Source organism: Neofelis nebulosa, chromosome X, assembly GCF_028018385.1.
Source record: "Neofelis nebulosa isolate mNeoNeb1 chromosome X, mNeoNeb1.pri, whole genome shotgun sequence".
NCBI lineage: Eukaryota > Metazoa > Chordata > Mammalia > Carnivora > Felidae > Neofelis > Neofelis nebulosa.
The window spans coordinates 90993591-91015012 of NC_080800.1; the positions used below are offsets into that span (position 1 = coordinate 90993591).

At 46.1% G+C, this 21422-nt stretch overlaps 1 protein-coding gene across 5 annotated transcripts in view; it reads left to right on the forward strand.

Moving 5' to 3' along the window:
• PAK3 (p21 (RAC1) activated kinase 3) overlaps positions 1-21422 on the forward strand; it is a 255827-nt gene that overhangs the window by 34763 nt on the left and 199642 nt on the right. For 3 of the 5 annotated variants that reach the window (XM_058714311.1, XM_058714316.1, XM_058714317.1), the window contains exon 2: positions 9601-9696. The gene's annotated coding sequence lies outside the window, so the exon portion shown is untranslated. Of the gene's footprint in view, positions 1-8307; positions 8492-9600; positions 9697-21422 lie in introns of those variants that run through there. The other 2 variants (XM_058714318.1, XM_058714313.1) reach the window with 2 other exon arrangements.

Here is a 21422-nt window from a genome sequence, read left to right on the forward strand (position 1 = left end):
AAATACCTTTCTCTCGTACTGGGAAGAGGGTTTGGGTGAAATGGCAGGGCTCTGGGCTGCATGGCGGAGGCAGATGGAGAATCCTTGGCTTTGAATGAAAGTGTACTCCACAAAGAGGAAAGTTTCAAGGTTTTGATAAAAAAGCAATCTCAGAAAGGGCCATTTAGAAATGGTGTGTGTGTGTGTGTAAGAGAGAGAGAGAGAGAGAGAGAGAGATTGAGATTAGATTGATTGAGACATATCAGAATCCTGTTAATAAATGAGGAATCTTGAAGAACTGGTAGGTACAAATTGAAATCATTATTTCACCCAGGTCAAAGGAGGCAGAGCAAGAAGCCGGTTGAGGCCAAGATAAGTATCAGGGATTACCAATTTTCCAGAGGGTCCTTGTGCTTTGAGATCCTGAGTGGGAGGGAGCTTAAGATACAGAGACTGATAGGTCTGCCACTTAGGTGGACAGCAGGAGCTGATGCAAACCGCCCAAAGCAGGACTTGTGATTTTTCTCCTGCAATGTTCCTTTTCTCATCAATTCCATCTAGTAAATGGCTCCACCACTCACCTGGTTGTTTAAGTCAAGCTTCTAGTCATTATCCTGAGTTCCCCTTGTCCCGTACATGTCACCTCCTAGCCATCAACAAATCCTGATGATCTGCCTTCAAAATACACCCTACTGACTTCTCACCACCTCCTCAGCTGTTAGTTAGTGTGAGCCACCATCGTCTCTCTCCTGGACTAATGCAACAGCCTCCTAACTGGTCTACTTGCTTCAGTTTTTGCTGCCAGGACTGCCATGCATGGATGTTCAGGTTGTATACTACATAAGGGCACCGTAGGTATGCATGTGCCATTTTTATCACAGAAACATCCTAACTTACATAAGTGTGTGTGCATCCTGCTCTTCTTGGCTCCAAGTCTGAGAACAGAGGAAGAGAGCCTGTTCCTCCATAAACGTGTACTGGTGCACATGGTCTTGTACAGACTCTAGAGAGCACGCGCGCGCGCACGCACACACATTCAGTGACACACATAAGTGGGTGCTGTCGCACCCAAGCCCTGGGTGTTCCCTGAGATCATTTCTCTCATTCACCCCCCATTGCTCCCACCCATAGCCATCTCAGCTGGTTGGGAGACACTGGTGGAACAGTGGGGTGCAAAGTGCTGTTGGTGGTACACATATTCCAGTGAGAAGAAACGCCTAAGGAAGAAGAATGTGGGTGCTCTGGCACACCCCCCAGGGCAGGACTCAAAGTTGTTTAGGGTGTACATTAAAAGACGAACCTATTTTGCTTGTTTTGTTTTTAACTTGAGGAAGGGGCATCTTTTTGTAATGCACACAAAGCCCTTGTATCAGATAATGATACAGCCTTGCCCCCAACAATACCAATGCCATACGATGGTCAGCAAGAACCTTAACAAACGTTTTTGAGTGTATTGATCTTTTTCTGGAAACCTTTCATTTATTTCCCAGTGTTCTGAAGACCAAGGCAAAACTCCTTACCTTGAGAACCCACAGTTCTCAAATGATCGGGCCCGTGCCTTCCTTTGCCCGTGCCCCGCTTCCAACCCTAGCCACGCTGACTTTCACTCTCTGGAGCACCCAAACTCTTTCCTGTCTCTTTCGCTGTATTTTTTGTCTATCCATAACCCGCATCCCCTTCTAGAGCATTAACTCTATTAAGCAGCGACTGTGTCTTGTTCATTATTGTATTTTCATCACTTAGCGCGGTGCCTGCCATATCATAGGTGGTCAATAAATATTTGCCGACTGCATAAATAAATGAACGGGGGAAATGAGCAAATTCGACCCACTTGAAGGGCTCCAAGATGAACCTCAGCTCAGCCCCATCTCTAGTGTACTTTCAGATCCTCCGGTGAATTGAGATGGCTAGAAAATGCAGCAGGTTTTACATCAGAAAGCTGCAAGACCGGTTTGGCAAGGAGGGATAGTAGTCCGCATAGCCAGCAGTTACTGAGTTAGTAGCCTTTAGCAGTAAGGTGGCAGCTCTCAGCACCTTGCTCGGTTAATCGCCACAGTAGCCTTACGTGGTATAGCCTAGTATTATTCCGGTTCCACGGTGAGCAAACTTAGACCCAGGAGATTCGGTAACTTGGGTTTCAACACAGGCAGTTGGACTAGCATCTCTCTGCTGTCCTGCTGAAGAATGAGAATACTCATTTCCTCTGGGTTCTTTTTTGAAGTGCCCTGGGAGCGTGCCCCCTGTGTACTCGCGTTGTCTTCAACACAGCCCTGGGAAGCAGGTAGGAGGGAAGCGGGTAGGAGAGGGGTGCTTGCTGTGTTGGCGGCAGCAGCGAGCACAGATCTAGTTAGCATCCCCGTGGGGGAAGGAGCACGCTTTGGTGATTGACAATATAAATTAAAAAGCGGAGATATTTTGTATTTCCTTGATATTGAATTCTGTAAAACCATCAAATCCTAAGCCAGCTTCACCAAACTAAAAGGGAGTTGCAGTCGCAAAGCAAATTTAACACCTCTTCCAATTTTTCTGACACACAGCAGAGTGCTTCCACTGAGGTGAGAATGGCATTAGCTTGACGCTCCTCCACAGCGCTGAAACCTCAACTGCTCCAGCAGAGATCGCACCCTCTGCCCCACCCGCTGGAAGAGAAATTGACACGGGGAAAAAGTAACTGACGAGGCAGGCTTTGCAGCCCCTGCCGGCTGCAAGTAAAGTGAATGCAAAATAAAGCAAGAGAGGCAAAAGGCAGAGTAATCCTCATCGTCAGGATGTTGGCATGCTAGTGAACATAATAGCGATGATTTTTTTTTCTCTAACCCACATTTTGGAGCCCCTTTAACAAAAGCTGACTGTTTAAAACACAATTTGAAGTTAGTTTGTCCCTTCAGCCTCAGAGCCTGAATCATAAATTTGTGGGCTACACTTGGGGCTTTCCCTATGTTATTTTATCAGAATCCTAGAACCAAAGAAAGGACCTAACAGAGCATTTTGTTCAACCCACTTACTTACTTTATAGACTGAGAGACTGAGACCACGAGAAGGGTCTCTGAGAAGGGTCTCTTGCTTTTATTTTCACCAAGCGTCTGTCACTACTCTGTGTGTGTGTGTTTGTGTGTGTGTGTGTGTGTGTGTGTGTGTGTGTTAGATTGGCCTCAGGAGCTGTTAAGGGGACAGACAGAATGACCTGCATTGTCAAGGAGAAAGGGTGAAGAAAAATGTTAGAATCGATACAGTGTTTGATAAATAGCTAGTCATTTGTCACATAAATATATACACATTGCAAACAACACCCCTCTCTGTGGCAGAAACAGAGGGCTTGTTCTCAACAGAAGGAGGGCCTCAGCTGAGGAGGCTAAATGGGGGTCATTCATCCCTCCAGCCCCCTTCTGCCGTGGCCATGATTGGTCCAATCCACCACCTAGGTTTTCTGTGGGCTCTCAAAGACAGGGCCCTCGGCAGAGACCTTCAAACGCGGCTCACTCGTGGCTGGTGGCATTTAACCTCTGTGGGAGGGATGGGGCCTTTTTCTTTCATCATGGAATCCATTATTTTTTCTTTGAAGCACAGTGCACAGCTTTTTACAAATTGCATGACAAAAATAGAAATGCAGTCAGTTCTCAGCATAGTGCCGTGGAGAAGGTTCAGGGCAAGCTGTCCCTCAGGCGGTGTGTATCCAGAGCGCACGCCTTTCAGAACTGGATAGTAAATCCTGTAGGGAGGGAGGCAGGAAGCCAGCCATGTCTTCCTCTCCTGCCTCAAAGCAAGGTAGACTTGAAACGGGGTAGAGCTGGGGACTCTGGTAGACCCTGCCTGAGGGAAAGTGCTACAACTTGGCTGTGAGCCTGCTGTGAGGCCTTGGAATCTGTCACTTCCCGTCTTTGGGTCTCAGGTTTTTTAATCTGCCTCTTCTGCCTCATGGGATAGCTGGAAGGTACAAATGTGGAGAAAACAGACACACATTTGTTTTGGAAAGCAGTTAAAACTCCATATAAATGCAAAAAGATTATTGTTTTATGGACTCTTTGCCTCTTGGCCTCGTGGTTCGGCCATCTTGGTATACAACCTGGAATTTGAATTGGTATAGAACACTCCAAGATGGGTCCAAGGTTTCTGGAATGACAGAAGAGGGGGTGGGAAGAGTCAGTAATGAAAGGAACTGACGAACCCCTCATGAAACACAGCCCTGCCACTTCCTTATCCTCCCCGTGTATGCCTTTCAGTAGTTTTATGTAGCCTCTCTGAGCCTCAGTTTCCTAATCTATAAAGTGGAATTGTTGTGAGGATATAAGTGAAGTAATAAATGGAAAGTTCTGGGGCACCTGAGTGGCTCAGTCGGTTAAGTGTCCAACTCTTCCTTTGAGCTCAAGTCATGATCTCACGAACTGTCCCCCAACCAGCTGAGATAGCTGTGGGTGGGAGCAATGGGGGGTGAATGAGAGAAACGATCTCAGGGAACACCCAGGGCTTGGGTGTGACAGCACCCACTTATGTGTGTCACTGAATGTGTGTGTGTGGTGTGTGTGTGTGTGCACGCTCTCCAGAGTCTGTACAAGACCATGTGCACCAGTACCTGCACTCTCTCTCTCTCTCTCTCCCTCTCCCAAAATAAAGATTTTAAAAAATAAAATAAATGGAGGAGCACCTGGGTAGCACAGTCGGTTAAGCGTCCAACTCTTGATCTCGGCTCAGGTCATGATGTCACAGTTTGTGCGTTCAAGCCCCACATCAGGCTCTTGGCTGATGGCATGGATCCTGCTTGCGATGCTGTCTCTCCTTCTCTGCCCCTCCCCCACTTGTGTGTGCTCACTCCCGCTCTCTCTCTCTCTCTCTCTCTCAAAATAAATAAATAAACTTAAAATAAATGGAAACCTGTGCTGCTGGGCAGCACTAGTATAAATTAAACTTTTGAGGATTATTGCTATTATGGACATTGATGTTATTTTCTTCTGTGTGCTGAAGAGAACTGTGATTCCTTCATGCCAGTGCATGGCTAGTCCTTGGTAAAATATATATATTTCTGGGCCTCATCCCAATGAAATCCTGATTCCACAGGTTTGGAATGGAACGCAAGTATATGTATTGAACAAGGGCCCCAAGGGATTCTGATGTGGGGCCGGATTTGGGAACCATTGGTCTAGAGCAGTGTTTTTCAACTTGCCAATTATTACCTACTGCACAGGAAATCAATTTAATGGGTAGTGACTTGCATTAAATAACAAACAAAAAAGAATGGAATAGGAAAAAACCCAACGTGCACTGTATACAATAAGGGTACATATTGCTTCACGAAATGTTTGTTGTATACTTACATATATAATGCAGTAATATATGCATGTCAAATGTATTTCGTACTATAGGTCATGGTAAAAAACACTTGAAACCCACTAGAGAATATTATTTTCCATTTGGAGATACTAGTGTCCAGAGAAATAATCTGTCAAGTCCCACCTCAGACAAGAAATGACCAGCAAGAGAATGGAGGAAGATCCATTTCTCTTTTCTCCCCATCCATCCTGTGCTACTCTTGGGTCAACAGAGTTGGGTGTTCTGTAATTAGACTGCATTTTAATACCATGTAATGTCCCTGGCCTGAGATGTAAGGGCAAGTTAGTGTATTGCTACAGGTATCAGGCTAATTGCATTGACCCCATTAGGCAGAAAATGTATCTGGGTTTATTGGGGGTATTCAGTTCCTCTTGGTCAGTGAGCGCTTTTGTACACATACTTCGCTCTTTTCCTTCTCCCAGACTTTGATATTTATTTTAGCTTTTGAGCCTCTTTTGTTGCCTTTGCGAAATCCAGTAATAAACGTGACACTGTTTCAGTGCACATCAACCTGCATCCGTGTCTTTTGACTCTCCACTTGGTATGTTGAGGATATTAGCACTTCTAAACCTTTCACCCACAGGCTCCGTCTGAGGGATGCAGTCACTCCTGGGCTCCAGCCCATTGTGGTCCTATAGCGAAGAAGTCAACTTGTCAGCACGGCTTTCTCAGACCATCGTCTGGAAACCATAGGTTTCTGCCTACTCCCACTCCCCTACCACTACTCCTTCAGAACCCCCATCTCCTTTATGTTTTACCCATGGTGCTTATCACAACCTAACATATGATATTGTAAAAAAATAAATGCATGAGAAAAATAACCCCATGGGTCCAGATTCTTTTCAGAAAGAATTGGAAATCAAATGTGAAATCTTCCAAAATTTTTTTTATTTTAATATTTATAATTTTTGAGAGACAGAGTGTGAGCAGGGGAGGGGCAGAGAGAGAGGGAGATGCAGAATCTGAAGCCGATTCCAGGCTCTGAGCTGTCAGCACAGAGCCCGATGTGGGGCTTGAACTCATGAACCACGAGATCATGACCTGAGGCAAAGTCAGATGCTCAACCGACTGAGCTGCCCAGCCTCTTGCAAATTTTTACACGTTGCTAGATCTTCTGATTTTTCTGGAAAGCCTGGAAATCCAAATATTGATGTAAAACCTTCAGAGGTTTAAATGACGGTTACTGGATCAAAAAACAATTTAGGCCAAAGGAATATGTCTGTGGCCCAGATTAGGTCCGTGGATCTCCGGTTTGTGACCTCTGTCATAGATTGGTGAACCGACCATTGGGCTGTATGAAGTCCTGAAGATTGTTATTTTCTATTGAGGAAGGGCAGGTCAGGTTAGGTACTTCCCCCCAGAGTCACACACTAGCTTATAGCAGAACTGGACCTTGAGCCCAGCTTTCTTGCCTCCTACTGCTCTCTCTTATTCATTCCACTGCCTGCTAGGCTGCGTCCCTTCTACTGAAGGTTGAGCTAATCTGCCCCGTGTAGACGACTGACATTCAGTTCAGTCCCCGGTGCTCTCCTCACAAAGGACGTAAAGAGAGTCATCACCACCCATCTGATAAGCCCCAGGCACTTCTTACCACAGAGTGTATGAATTTACCTGCCTTCCCAATCTCAAGCGTGGATATTGCCTCTTGGTGTTCTTTATTGCTTTTGCTCCGGTGATAGAATCAAGACAAGGTCTTTACAGGAGTGTTATTAACATTGCGCCCAGCCAGCAATGCTTTGGGGTAGCATCAGTGTGGTCTAGTGCCAAGAATCTGGGGCTCAGAGTCCAGAGGGTGGGGCTCAGCATGCCCTGAGACAACTTACTTAACTTCCCGGGCCCTCAGTCTCTTTCACAGTAAAACTGAGAGGAATAAAATTTGCTTTTCTTATCTCTCAGGGCTGCTGTGAGGTTAAACCGAGACAATATGTATGAGTACTCTTTGAAAAGAGAACATTTTACAGCGGTGTGTGCACAGCATCATCAGGAACTTGTCAGAATAATTACTGAGCACCTACTATGCGCAAGCCAATGCACCATTCATCCAGGGTACACCAAGGACGTGAAGGCCTAGCTACCTTCCCTGAGTTACAGTCTAGCTGAGACAAAGGGACACATGTGAGCGGAAAGAGAGCCAGCCAGCACTGCAAAGCCAGTGGTGACGGGGCCTGAATGAAATGTACAGACTGTACAATGAGAGACACTATGGTGGACAGGGCAGATCATGGAATGGTCCGCATGGAGTGGAGGGTTCGAGTAGTGCCTGGCAGATGATCGCCTCTCCAGCTTCTCCACATGGCTGGAAGACAGAAGCATGCCTTTCATGAAACCAAATCACAGCCCAAGTGGGACAGTGGGCGTGGGTCCTAACACGACGGGAGGGCCTCGTATTGTAAAATGGTCCTAACACCTCACAGGGCTGTTCTGAGCATTCAGGGTGGTGATGTGTTTTATGTATGTATGCATTTGATTTATTTTATTAAAAAGGTTTGTAACTTCATTTTGAGAGAGAGACAGGGGGTGGGGCAGAGAGAGAGGGAGAGAGAGAGAATCCCAAGCAGGTTCTGCACTGTTAGCACAGAGCCCGATGTGGGGTTTGAACTCATGGACTGTGAGATCATGACCTGCGCCGAAACCAAGAGTCAGATGCTTAACTGACTGAGCCACCCAGGCGCCCCTCCACCAAATTTATTAATGTTTATTTTTGAGAGAATGCGAGCTAGTGAGCGCATGCTAGCGAGAGAGGAGTGGAGGGGGGGCAGGGGGGGGGACAGAGGATCCGAAGGGGGCTCTGCACTCACAGCAGAGAGCCTGATGTGGGGCTCAAACCCACGAACTGGGAGATCATGACCTGAGCCAAAGTCAAACACTCGACTGACTGGGCCACCCAGATGTCCCAAGGTGGCGATATGTTTTAAACATTTAGCATTGTGCGTGACACAAGATGAGTACTAAAGACGTGTTAGCGGCCATTAGCTTCATCATCTGTTTTCATCTTCCAGGGAAGTCAGGGCGCTTGAGAGCCTGCCTGATACTAGTTGCAGTACCTTGGGCAAGTCAGATCACCTCCCTGTTTCTCACTTTCCCGGGCTGTCCTATGGGAACGGTCCTAGTGCCAACTGAAGAGGGCTGCCCTGAGGACTGACTGAATGAGTCCAAGCGAAGTGCTCATCACAGCGCCTGGCACAGGGTAAGCACACGATACATGCCAGCTGCTGCACCTCCTATGGGCTGGTGATCGTCCACGTGATAAGACCACATCACAAAAGGCTGGGAAACATAAAACCGTGAAAGCACCCCCAAATCGTACTACTAAGACACAAGTCCTTGTTATTACTTGGAGATCCAGGTCTGAAAGCTGAAATTTTTCCTGTTGAGAAAACCAAGAATGAAGAGAAACGGCAGGGATTTGGGATGCAGTGGTCATTGGGGGAACCGTTTCCTGAGCACCTCCTCTGTGCTAGCCAGTGCAGGCAGGACCTCACGGGGTTGATCTTTGCGCCTACCCCTGAAGGAGGTGAGGGAGCCAGCCATGCATGTATATCAGGGAAGAGCAGTCTGGGCAGAGAGAACAGGAAGAGCAAAGTTCCTGACTTAGGAGCATGCCTGGCATTTACGAAACAGCCTGGGTGGCTCAGTCGGTTGAGCGTCCAACTCTTGATTTCGGCTCAGGTCATGATCCCAGGGTTGTGGGACCAAGCCCAGAGTTGGGCTCTGCATTGAGCGTGGAGCTTTCTGAGGATTTTCTCTCTCTCTCTCTCTCTCTCCCCTTCTGCCCCTTCCCCCGCTCATGTTCTCTTTAAAAAATAAAAAAATGAAATGAAATGAAATGAAATGAAATGAAATGAAATGAAATGAAATGAAATATAGCTGGGAAGCCCTGTAGCAGGAATGGAGCGAACAAGGAGAAGGGTAATAGGATAGGAGGTCAGAGAAGTCACAGGGGCTGCTGGTTTAGGGCTTTGTGGGCCTTTGTGATGATTCCCATCTTAACAGGGGGTGAGATGGAAAGCCGAGGATCTTGTCCAGGGAGGGACAAGATCTGACTTACGTCAGCCGTTTGGCCCTCCTAGAAGCAATGGGTTTTGCCCACCAAAGGCCTTGGATGATAATAAGCAAGAGACGGTAAACTGTTAGCTTGGATTACGTGGTGGGTCAACTGAAACCCCCAGATCTTTTTTGAATCATTTGTTTGTTTTTACGTGAGCTGCTGCCTCACAGAATGGACTCTTAAACTTTTAATTGAGGATGCTTACTTTATCTTACAAATTTTACCTTTCTTTTTTTTTTTAATTTTAGCTCACTGTTCCAGCCCATCTGAGCTCACTTTGAACCTCAGTTCTGTTCTTCAACATATTTGAGATCCCTGCGAGCCTCAGGTTGTCTTCAGACGTGGTAAGTGTATTTTCTGTGTCATCTAAGTTACTAATATAACTGGGAAAGCCTCGTGGCCTTTGGAGACTCGTTGGTTGTCACCTATGCTTTGGTTAAAATTCTTCCATCAATTGCCGATTCCTTTGACTTACTTGTGTTATAATCTGGTTAAGAAAGACATTGTTGTCTTGTATTAGTGCATTCACGAGAAAGTTACAGGAGATCGCTTCAGATGCTTTGCTGAAGCCAAGATACGTTGTCCTTATAAAAGGCGGGATGGATAAAGGTTGATGGCACCTTTTGGTGTGTAAAATGGAAACTATTATGGTTTCTTTTCAACTTTAAAAGTAGCATTGGCTTGTTGCACAGGTCAATGGCATACCAAAGTGTGTGAATTAAAAAATGAAAGTCCCTCCGTAATTCTTTGTGCCAATACCCTACCAGATAACTGTGGTTAACGATTTTGTGCAGATGTGAACACAGATCTGTGATTGAACTGGGGTCATACTGTAGAGAATGTTGCGGGACTGGCTTTTTTTCACTTAACAGTCTTTTGGAAACATCTTTCCTTGTCAGAACCTATAGTGTGACTTCATCCTTTTGGACGACAACCTAGTGTTCTGTTCTGGGGATGCGTCTCAATTTATCTCATCAATCCCACATGGATGGACATTTACATCATTGACAAATTTTTGCCATCATAAGGAGTGTTGCATGGTGAACATTCTTTGCTGGCTTTCAGTGTTGTGTTGGGTGCTGGTTTCTGGATCCTCTGGATGCCATGTCCTTTTTGGATCTTGTTGTCAATGTTCTAAATTCCAAAGGCTACTTTCTACCAAGGAAAGAACTAAACGGGGTCCTGCCAACTCCCTACTTGTCATGGTTTGAGCTTGAAAATCTATATCTTGTCTTCCCTTGGAGTGGGGATAAAACTGTTGGCGCTCTCAGAGACCTTCGGAGGACCGAGGCACCCCAAGACCAAATGCTGAGTGACAGACAGTCTCGAAGGGAGGCTCAGCCTCTGGTTGGCACAGGCAAGGTGGTTAAGAGCAAAAGGGGGAAGGAGAACTGCCTTGCCATTGAGGCATTATTGCCCATCGGACACCCTCAGCTCTGGAAAGTAGGGCCACTTACTGAACCTCAATAAGCCCCTCCTTTCTCATCTTGACACCTTTCTTCCTCCATGGGGTCTCCCTCCGTGCACGTGTGTGCCTCCTACCTACTCTGCATTTCTAGAACACTTTAAGAGCGTGGGATTGAGAGTCAATGCTGTGTTTGAATATCAAAGCTATACCTGCCTGGCTCTGTGATCTTGGATGGGTCACTTATCCTTGCTGGGCCTAGTTATCCTCATCTGTGGAATGAAGGTATACCTATATAAGATACTTCAGAACGCCAAACCCAATGCTTGGGCTGATACGAAGCACTTCATGTTAGCTGCTATCACCATCATCATCACCATTATGGCTGATCATATTACCTACTCCACAGAGTTGTGAAGATTCAGTGAGAATATATGTAAAACACCCAACTCAGGGCTCAGTATAAATTGAGTGCTAAATAAATGATAGCAGTTATTGATTGCATTTATATCTCCCCTCAGATACTTACCTCATTATGTCTTATGTTACCTCTATTTGTGATCATGTCTTGATCTCTTCCTCTAATTTGTAAGTTCCCACGAGAGTGAAGGTCTCTTTCTCTCTCTTCTCCTCTACCCAGGAAGCATAAAAGACCCAGTGCTGAGGATTAGTAGTGGGGCTCTTTAAAATTTACATGACTGAACATTGCCATCACTTATTCTAAGCCCCTCTGTCAGGGTATTGTTTTATGGTTACAAAGCATCTCTCCTTTTAACTGATCAACAGAGCCTTTCCCCTAGGGCGGGTCATGGCATACATGTTCCAACCACTGACCCGCTGATCACAGAATTACCAATGTGTAGATCTTAGCTTTGGCAAGTTTTCCAGAAAACAGTGGCCTTGGGTGTGTGTTCATCTGAGCAGATTGGATTCGCGTAGCACTCTCAGGCTTCTGCTCTCCAGACGGAAAAGAATCTTAGGCACCCGTCTAGTCCAGGCCACCACCAAGTTCCCTTTAGACTACCACAATGTAGTTTTCTAGGTTGTTTCCGCATTTTCACCCACGCCCTCCACACAGCAGCAAGAGCAGTCTTTAGAAAATAGTCAGTTAGGGGCACCTGGGTAGCTCAGTTGGTTAAGCGTCTGACTCTGGATTTTGGCTCAGGTCATGATCTCACCACTAGTTAGTTCGAACCCCCGCATCGGGCTCTACACTGACAACTCAGAGCCTGCTTGGTATTCTGTTTCCCTCTCTCTCTGCCCCTCCCAAGCTTGCTGTCTATATCTCTCTCAAAATAAATAAAAATAGGGGCGCCTGGGTGGCGCAGTCGGTTAAGCGTCCGACTTCAGCCAGGTCACGATCTCGCGGTCAGTGAGTTCGAGCCCCGCGTCAGGCTCTGGGCTGATGGCTCGGAGCCTGGAGCCTGTTTCCGATTCTGTCTCCCTCTCTCTCTGCCCCTCCCCCGTTCATGCTCTGTCTCTCTCTGTCCCAAAAATAAATAAAACACGTTGGAAAAAAAATTAAAAAAAAAAAAAATAAATAAATAAATAAAAATAAACTTTAAAAAAAAAGAAAATAGGAAATTAGATCACATCATTCACCTCCTCAAAACCTTTCAATGCTCCAGTCCTCATGTAGACTCAAGTCCAGTCTTCCCAAGGTCAACAAGGCCCTGCATAATCTGGCCCCTGCATATCTCCAAATTCATGTTGTTTCACTCTTCCCCTTGCCTGCTCTGCATCACCCACATTGGTCTATCTGTTGTGAGAATACACCAAGCTTATTCCTGCTTCAGTGCTTTTGTTCTCTTTCTGCCCGCCACCAGGAATTGGATCCCACCCATGCCCCAACTTTCCCATGCTTCCTTTTGTCCTTCAAGTTTCAACTTAGATGATACCATCTCAGAATGGTATCATTCATTTAGGCCTTCCATGTATACCCTATGTCAAGTAGCTTCCCATTGGTTCATGTGCCCCCTTGTTGATCTCCATTGCATTGGTTTTCAGTCCCTCACCTCACCTTAAGAATCACTCAGAGAGGGGTGCCTAGACTTAGGCCGACTTCAGCTCAGGTCATGATCTCGTGGTTCATGGGTTCGAGTCCCGCGTCGGGCTCTGTGCCTCGGAGCCTGGAGCCTGCTTCAGATTCTGTGCCTCCCACTCTCTCTTCCCTCCCTTGCTTGCGCTGTCTCTCTTTCTCTCTCAAAAATAAATAAACATAAAAAAATTGCCCTGAGAATATGAAAGAAATGGCCGGGCCCCTTGTAGACCAAGGAAATCAGAATCTCCCAAGATGAGGCCCAGGTCATCCGTATTATTAAATGTTCCCCTGGTAATTCTAATGTGTAGGCAAGGTTGGCAGCCTCCATAGTAATGTATCAGTTCTTTTATTTTCTTCTTAGTACTTATCACAAGATGTGTAATTACTTTCATTCATTCATTTGATAAGTATTTATTGGGCTCCTACTGTGTGCCCGGCTCCACTCAAAACACAGGGATTAAAATAGTAAACACAAAAAACACAAATTCTAACCTTTATGAAACTTCCATTCTAGTGAGGAAGACAAACAATAAATAAGATCAGCAAATATACATAGTTATACAGCTTTATGTATACATACATATGTATATAGCTTTATATATGTGTGTGTGTGTATACATATATATATATGTGTGTAGATACGTATATACATACACATGTGTGTATATACATATATACATATATGTGTGTGTCTAGATACGTATATACATATGTATGTGTATATATACATATGTGTATATACATACACACACACACACACACACACATATATATAGTATTGTGTGATAAATGTTTGTATCATCCCCTGCAAATTCATATGTTGAAAACTTAACCTCCAATGTGATAATATTTGAAGATGGGGCCTTTGAGAGGTAATTAGGGTTAGATGAGCTCATAAGGGTAGGACCCTGGTCTGATGAGATTAATTCCCCTATAAGAAGAGAGACCAGAGAGAGTTGTTCTCTTCCCCATTCCACCCCTTGACATGCACACACGCACACACAGACACACACGAAGAGGCCATGTGAGCATACAACAAGATGGCATCCATCTGCAAGGCAAGAGAAGGACCTGAGAATGAAACCCACCTTTCTGATAACTTGACCTTGGACTTCCCAACCTCCAGAACTGTGAGAAATAAATTTCTGTTGTTTTGGCCACCCAGTCTATGGTATTTTGTTATGGCAGCCTGAGCGGACTAAGACATAATTATGTGTTAGATTATGATAAGTGCTAAGGAGGAAAAATAAAGCATAAAATGGAAATATGATTTTTTGGAGGGGAGGGAGAAAAGTTTTTGACAGAGCAGCTTAAAAAGGTGAATCTTGAGTAAATATCTGAAAGAAGTGAGAGATCTAGCTCTGTAGCTCTCTGAATATAGAGCATTCAAGGCACAGAAGAGTAAGTACAAAGGCCCTGAGGCTGGATTATACCTGGTGTGTTTGAGGAACAGCAAGGGGGCCAGTATGGCTGAAGAGTTGAGAACAAGGGGCAGAGTGCGTAGGAGATAAATTCAGAGAAGTAATAGAAGGAAGCAGATAATGTGGAACCTTAGAGATCATTGCGAGAGGTTTGGTGTTTACTCTGGGTAAGAGGGGTTATCCCCGGAGGACTTCTAGTAGAGAGTAGCATGATCTGACTTAGATTTTAATAGGCTAACTCTACTTGCCATAGAGAGCTCAAGGAGGAAAAGGGTGGTGGCAGCTAAATCAGCGAGGAGGCAGCTGCAATAACCAGGATGAGAGCCAATGGTGGCTTGGAGAAGGGTGGTAGAAATGGCAGCACCATGAGAACCCCTGAGAAATGGTCAAAATCTGCATGTATTTTGAGAGTTAGGGTGTACAGGGCTTGCTGACAGACTGTGTGCTGGGCATGGGACACAGTGCACAGTCAAGGAAGACACCATGGTGTTGGCTTGAGCATGTAGAAGAATGGGCTTAGTTTTGAACTTGATCAACTTGAAGTGCTTGTTAGACCTTCAACTGGAGATGTCAAGTAGAGAGGTAGATGTACAATCCTGGAATTTATAGGTCCTGCTGGGAGATAGAACTTTGGAAGCCACGCGATTGGATGAAACCACTTAGAGGGTAAGCTGAGGGTAGAAAAGAAAAGAAGCCCAGAAGCCTGAGACCTCAAACACTCCAAAGTTTGGAGGCTGAGTCGAGGAGCAGGAAGCAAAGGGGACTGAGAGGAAACAGGCTGAGCAGGAGGAAGAAAACCAAGAGAATGTGGTTTCCTGGAATCCAAGAGAAGAAAGTTATTCCAGGAGGAGAGAGTGGCCACTGAATGCTGGACACTGCCGAGAGCTTGAGTATGAGGGCGACAGAGAAAAAAACCACTGGATTTTGCAACATGTAGGTCACTGGCGATCTTGGTCAAAACAGTGATGAGAGGGAGTTCCAGAAAGAAGGGAAGGAGAGAACTTGGAGACAATGAGCATAAACAATTGCGCCCAAGGTTTTTGTGCTAAAAGGAGGACAAAACTGGGGCAGTAGCAGTATCTGAGGGGAGATTAGCATTTTTTTAAAATATGAAATTTATTGTCAAATTGGTTTCCATACAACACCCAGTGCTCATCCCAACAGGTGCCCTCCTCGATGCCCATCACCCACTTTCCCCTCCCTCCCACCCCCCATCAACCCTCAGTTTATTCTCAGTTTTTAAGAGTCTCTTATGGTTTGCCTCCTTCCCTCTCTAACCTTTTTTTTCTTCCTTCCCCTCCCCCATGGTCTTCTGTTAAGTTTCTCAGGATCCACAGAAGAGTGAAAACATATGGTATCTGTCTTTGTATGAGTTATTTCACTTAGCATAACACTCTCCATTTCCATCCATGTTGCTACAAAAGGCCAGATTTCATTCTTTCTCATTGCCACGTAGTATTCCATTGTGTATATAAAGCACATCTTCTTTATCCATTCATCAGTTGATGGACATTTGGAGATGAGCATTTGAGACAGGGTTTAATTAATTTGGAGGATGGGAGAAATAATATTTGAATGACAATGACCCAGGCTCCCAGATGAGAATGTAAGCTGCTTGAGGGCAGGGACTTTGTCTTGGGCATCCCCATCACCTTACATGGTTTCCAGCACAGAGTAGGCACTCAACAAATGTTGTTGAGTACTTGAATGGTGAAATGAATGAAGACCTAAGTGGAAGTAAATATCAAAGAGTTGAGCGGCAGGATAAAGCAGCAGATGAATTGAGCGGCACCCTGGCTTTTCATTCCAGTCATTCCTGCCACACTCCTGGACCGCCAAGCTCACCCCTGGGCCAGACAACTCAAGCACGGTTCAGTGTGGCACGACTCTCTTCGTGGAGAGGGCACGCTATGTCTCTGTAGTCATGTGTTCCAGGGAGAAGACAGGTGTTGGGACTGTAAGAACTAGGCGTGGCCACACGAGACGGCAGCGCCCGGCAGGAGCCACTCCTCGCCATCACCACCCTCTGGGCGTGGTATGTCTGTGGCATGGGGCGCATGTGAGACACATGCCACACTGGCATCGCAGCCCACCCTTGCTGACCGGGGGGTACTTGATAACCTCCTGAAGCTCAGGCCAAAGAGTCGCTGAACACAGAGTCCACAAAGAAGCAGCCGGTGACCCAGCTATTGCATATAGAAGACACTCGCCAACTTTTGGATGAATGAACCCTTGGGGACTCTGGGAATTGACGCAAGGGTGAGGAAAGAATGCTTCCTTTGCCATGCCTTCCCGGCCATCGCACTTTATGCCCAGACACAGCTCCGTGCGGGGACATGGTCAGCTTGCAGGTGCACGTCCTGGACTTGGAGGAGGATACAGGGCAACCCCCATAGTTACATGGCAGCAGCCTGAGACAGACCTTTTCCAGCTCCTTACCTTGCATCCAGAGGCTCCACCATTGTGTTTAGCCTTGAGTCCAGAAAGTTCGCAGCAACCAGCATCTACCTAATACCTGATCTGGATGACATCTTGTGTATTTTCTCATAGCTGTTGTTCTGTCTCACTACAGAATCACATTCTGCGTGGTTCTCACTTACAGCATCAGTGTGCTCTTTTAAAACTGTAAAAACAGGGGCACCCGGGGTGGCTCAGTCGGTTCAGCGTCTGACTTCACGTCAGGTCATGGTCTCATGGTTCGTGAGTTCAAGCGCCGTGTCGGGCTCTGTGCTGACAGCTCAGAACCTGGAGCCTGCTTCGGATTCTGTGTCTCCCTCTCTCTCTGCTCCTCCCCTGTTTTTGCTCTGTCTCTGTGTCTCTCAAAAATAAATAAACGTTAAAAAAAGAAATCTTCAAAATGTGAAACAGATAATATCATTCCTTGGCTTAAAAGCCTCCAGCAACTTCCCATCACACTGCGAATTGAGTCCAGCTTTCTTCCTCGGCCACCAGGACCTGGCAGAATCCAGCCTTTGGCTGTGTCTTTAGCCTCGTTGCATTCTCCTCCTCCCCCGCCCCTGTAAAACCCATGGAGAAGGCTCTGGAGCCCTGACAGCATTCTGTTTTTGGTACATCTGGTAGGCTGACTTGGGTGCTTGCCCCTGCTACAGTGATACTTCCCTAGGAAAATGCCTTCCACCATCCAAACAACCATCCCAGAAGCCTTGTTGACACAAGGTAGAAGCCGCCCCTGGTTGTCAGTCTACCCGCTGTTCCAGGGATACTTGGTGTGTAATCTTAGCACCATGTCTCTCAATCGTACTGTAAGATCGTAGAAGGTTGACAGGGTCCCAGACACCACCCAGCACCAAGAAGCATGGGATGCTCAGAGGTAAACCGAAGCCCAGATTCTCATTCTGTGACTGCTGGCATTTGGTGAGACAGCACTGTATGTGTAAGGGAGGACAGGAACAGCGCTGGGCTGGAAAACATGAACCACTTCTTACTCCAGCTCTCTGGCTCACGAGCTAGGAGACCTGAGATAAATCCTTTGCATTCTCTGAGCTTCGATTTCCTTATCAGTCAATGAAAGTAATAGTCTCTGCCCCTAAGGCGTTGCTTTGAATACCTTGAGATGATTTATTGGATAGTGTTCTGGAAGGTAGAGCAATTTGCATAATGCCTATTGAGTGCTTACCGTATCTCAGATACTGCTCTAAGCGCCTCACATGTATTCGCTCCACATCAGTCTTCAGACAAAGCCCCCATGTGTTAATATTAAAAGTATCTCCACTTTAAGGAGGAGAAAAATGAGGCACAGAGAGGTTAAGAGATCTGTTCACACTGTGTACCTGGTAAGCGGCAGAGCCAGATCGTGAATCCAGGTAGTCTGGCTCCAGAGCCTCCGGATTGAGCCACTTAACTTACATATGCAGGGTAAGGGGTTTTATCTGGGCCACGTCTTAGTCAGTCCCTGCTACTATAATGGAATACCATAGACTGGGTGGCTTATAAACAACAGAAACCAATTTTTCCAGTTGTGGTGGCTTGGAAGGTCCAAGATCCACGGGCTGGCAGATTCAGTGTCTGGTGAGGACCTCTCCCCGGTTCATACATGGTCATCTTCTCACTATAACGTCACATGGCAGAAGGAGGGGGGGGAAGAAACTCTGTGGGATCTCTTTTATAGGGGCGATGATCCCATTCATGAGGGCCCAGCTTCGTGACTGGATCACCTTCCAAAGGCATCACATCCAAATACCATGACATTGGGGATTAGGTTTCAACCCAGGAACTTGGGGTGGATACAAATGTTCAGTCTATATAGCAGGAAGGGAGGGTAGTATTTTTTCAAGTTAAAAAAAAATCACCATCATTTTGTCCAAGTGTTCTACCATGTGGCCCACATGCTACTTGGGTTCCTTTGTCTGTCACTGTTTAGTTTTGCGGCAGGGGACCCTTACCCGACCTCATCCGTCTTACTTCCCCCTTCCTCAAAGCCCCACGAGGTGCCAGCATACGTGATATTCCACAAAACATAATTTTCCCGTGTCCAGAAAGGAGTGTGGGCTCGTAGTGGTCTGGTCCCTTTGTGTCTTCACAAATCCTGAGCACTTCTATGTGTTAGGCCCCGTTCTAGTGAACTGGAGATACCAGAGCGATGAAACAATTAAACAGCCCCAGCCGCCACGACTTCTTCTCTGCAGTATGTTTGGCCCGATGCATGATCTTGATCTCACCGTGAGGTAGCACCAGACAAACTTTGAAGGAAACTATCACATAATTGGCCTGCACTTGTCAAATTGTCAAAGTTAGGAAAGCCAAAGGCCGGGGAACTGTCACAGATTAGAGGATGCTAAGGAAACACGACAACAAATACAATATGAGCTCCTGGATTGGCTCCTGGCAAAGAAAAAGGACATTAGTGAGAAAGTGGGGAACATTCGAATAAGGTCTGCAGATTAGTTAATAGTGTTGTATCACTGTTAATTTCCTGGCTTCAATACTTTTACCATTATTATGTGAGTTGTTAATATTAGTGGAAGCTGTGTGAAAGGTTTGTGGCAACTCTCTGTGTTAGGTTTACAACTTTCCTGTAAAGTCTAACAGTATTTCAGGCAGTTTGAAAGCAAGCTGGCAGGCCTAGAAATGGTAAACGCCAGAAGGACATGGGCAGGACACTGACAGTGTCCGTTGCACTGCCTGAATCTCAGCTTCCTTGTCTGCCAATTAGACCCAATAATTATGTACTATTACTTATCCTTCTTATTAAAGAACTTGCATGGGAACCTGTTTTTGAAGTATTATAGAAATATAAGCTCTAAATATCCAGTTTTGTGATAGAAGCTACGAAAGAAATAAAAAGATCATCACTCCATCTCCAGAAAACAAAATTTAATAAAAGTGCTTCAAAATAGAAAGTTTAAAGTATCCCTGCCTTCCTGGGGCTTACCTTTTGGGAGGGAAGTGGGGGAGAGACAGAGAGAGAGAGAGGGAGACAGAGAGGAAGAGGGAGAGAGAGAGGGAGAGAGAGAGAGAGAGAGAGAGAGAGAGAGAGAGAGAGAGAGTGAGAGGGAGAGGGAAAGGGAGAGGGAGAGGGAGTTAATAAATAAAACAGTTAATTGTATCATATATTACAAGGCAGTGGGTGCCATGGAGAGAAATAAAGAAGGAAAGGCAGATAAGGAGGAAGAGAGGGGTAGTTCTGGGATGGGATGGTCATGGAAGTCCTCACTGAGAAGATGGCATTTGAATAAAGACTTTAAAGGAGAAAGGAAGCAAGAGCCCTAAGAGGGAGCATAACATTCAGAAGGAAGGGCAAGTGCAAAGGCCCTGAGGCCTGACCAGTTTAAGGAACAGTAGGAAACCCAGTATAGCTACAGCAGAGTGAGCAAGGTCAGTGTGCCTCCTTCTGTGTTCTTAAAGATATCGGAAAGAAACTGGCCACAGGGGGAGGATCAGGGGAGGGAAACAATAGACACTGAATAGAGGTTTCCAGCAGAGTCGCAGATGACAGAAACACAAAGGGAAGGGAAGAGCAAGGAAGTGAAGTCCCTGGAGTCTAGAATACCTGTCCAATTTCTGGTGAGGAACCAAATCGTTATTAAGCCCCGTAACAAGGTTCTGAGTCTCCCGTGCTTCATTCCCCTCCAATCATTGAATAATGATACTCCAATCATTGAGTTAATGCTGAGTGTGGTGGTAATACCACAGCGTGAGACATCTTTACGATTTCGCCTTAATGAGAAGCATAATTGATAGCATAGAGGGGTGAGCTGATTTTTCTTGGGCTGCTACGTGGGGTTGATGAAAAATCCAGAACGTCTTTCTGGTTTGGTTGATTTTTATTATCAAAAGTCCTCAAGTAGGGGTGCCTGGGTGGCTCAGTCGGTTGAGCGTCTGACTCTTGATTTCCGCTCAGGTCATGATCCCAGGGTCGTGGGATTGAGCCCCGTGTCAAGCTCCGCGCTGAGCCTGTTTAAGATTCTCTCTCTCTGCCCCTCCCCAGCCCTCGTGCTCTCTCTCTCTCTCTCTCAAAAAAAAAAAAAAAAAGAAAAAAGAAAAAAAGAAAAAGAAAAAAATCCTCGAGTCATTCGGTTAGTGTCATTTGGACGTCTGGGGCCCGGGAGCGTATGCACTGAACAGAATGCAGGCAAAGATGCCCCACAGGAAGCAGCCCCCTAGTCTGATGTGTGCCTGCAAAAGACAGGCGGAGTACCAAAGGGGTTCCCCGGAGGCTCCTCAGCTGGCAGCCATGGCCCACGATGCTTTCTCTTCCAACTGTGGAGGAGCAGGAATGCACACAGGGAAAGCCAGCCTGCTCCACGGCAGGCTTCTAGACAGCAGTGGAGCTTCTGGAACATGTGAAGCCAACCAAAGCCACAGGTGTGCTGGCCTTGTCCTTACAGCGTTACGAACACTGGGTGAGAAGACTCGGTGGATAGTACTCCACAAAGTGTAAGACACATTGCGTATGTGCGAGATGTTACCACTATTGTTTTTAGGTCCCTTGGGGAGGCATAAAGAAAGGAGACGTACAGCTACAGTGCTCTCTGGTCCCCTACCTGTCTAGTGTTATAGAGGGACCATTACCTTCCTTTTAGAAGCAACAGCTACCATCTTGAGCATTTAATCTGTGCCAGGCACTATGGTAAATGCCTTGCATGCATGATCTCAGTCAGTCTTCACAACAACCCTACGTAAGAGGTACTGTTTTTCTGTTTAAAGGGCCCCTGGGTGGCTCAGTCAGTTAAATCCGACTTC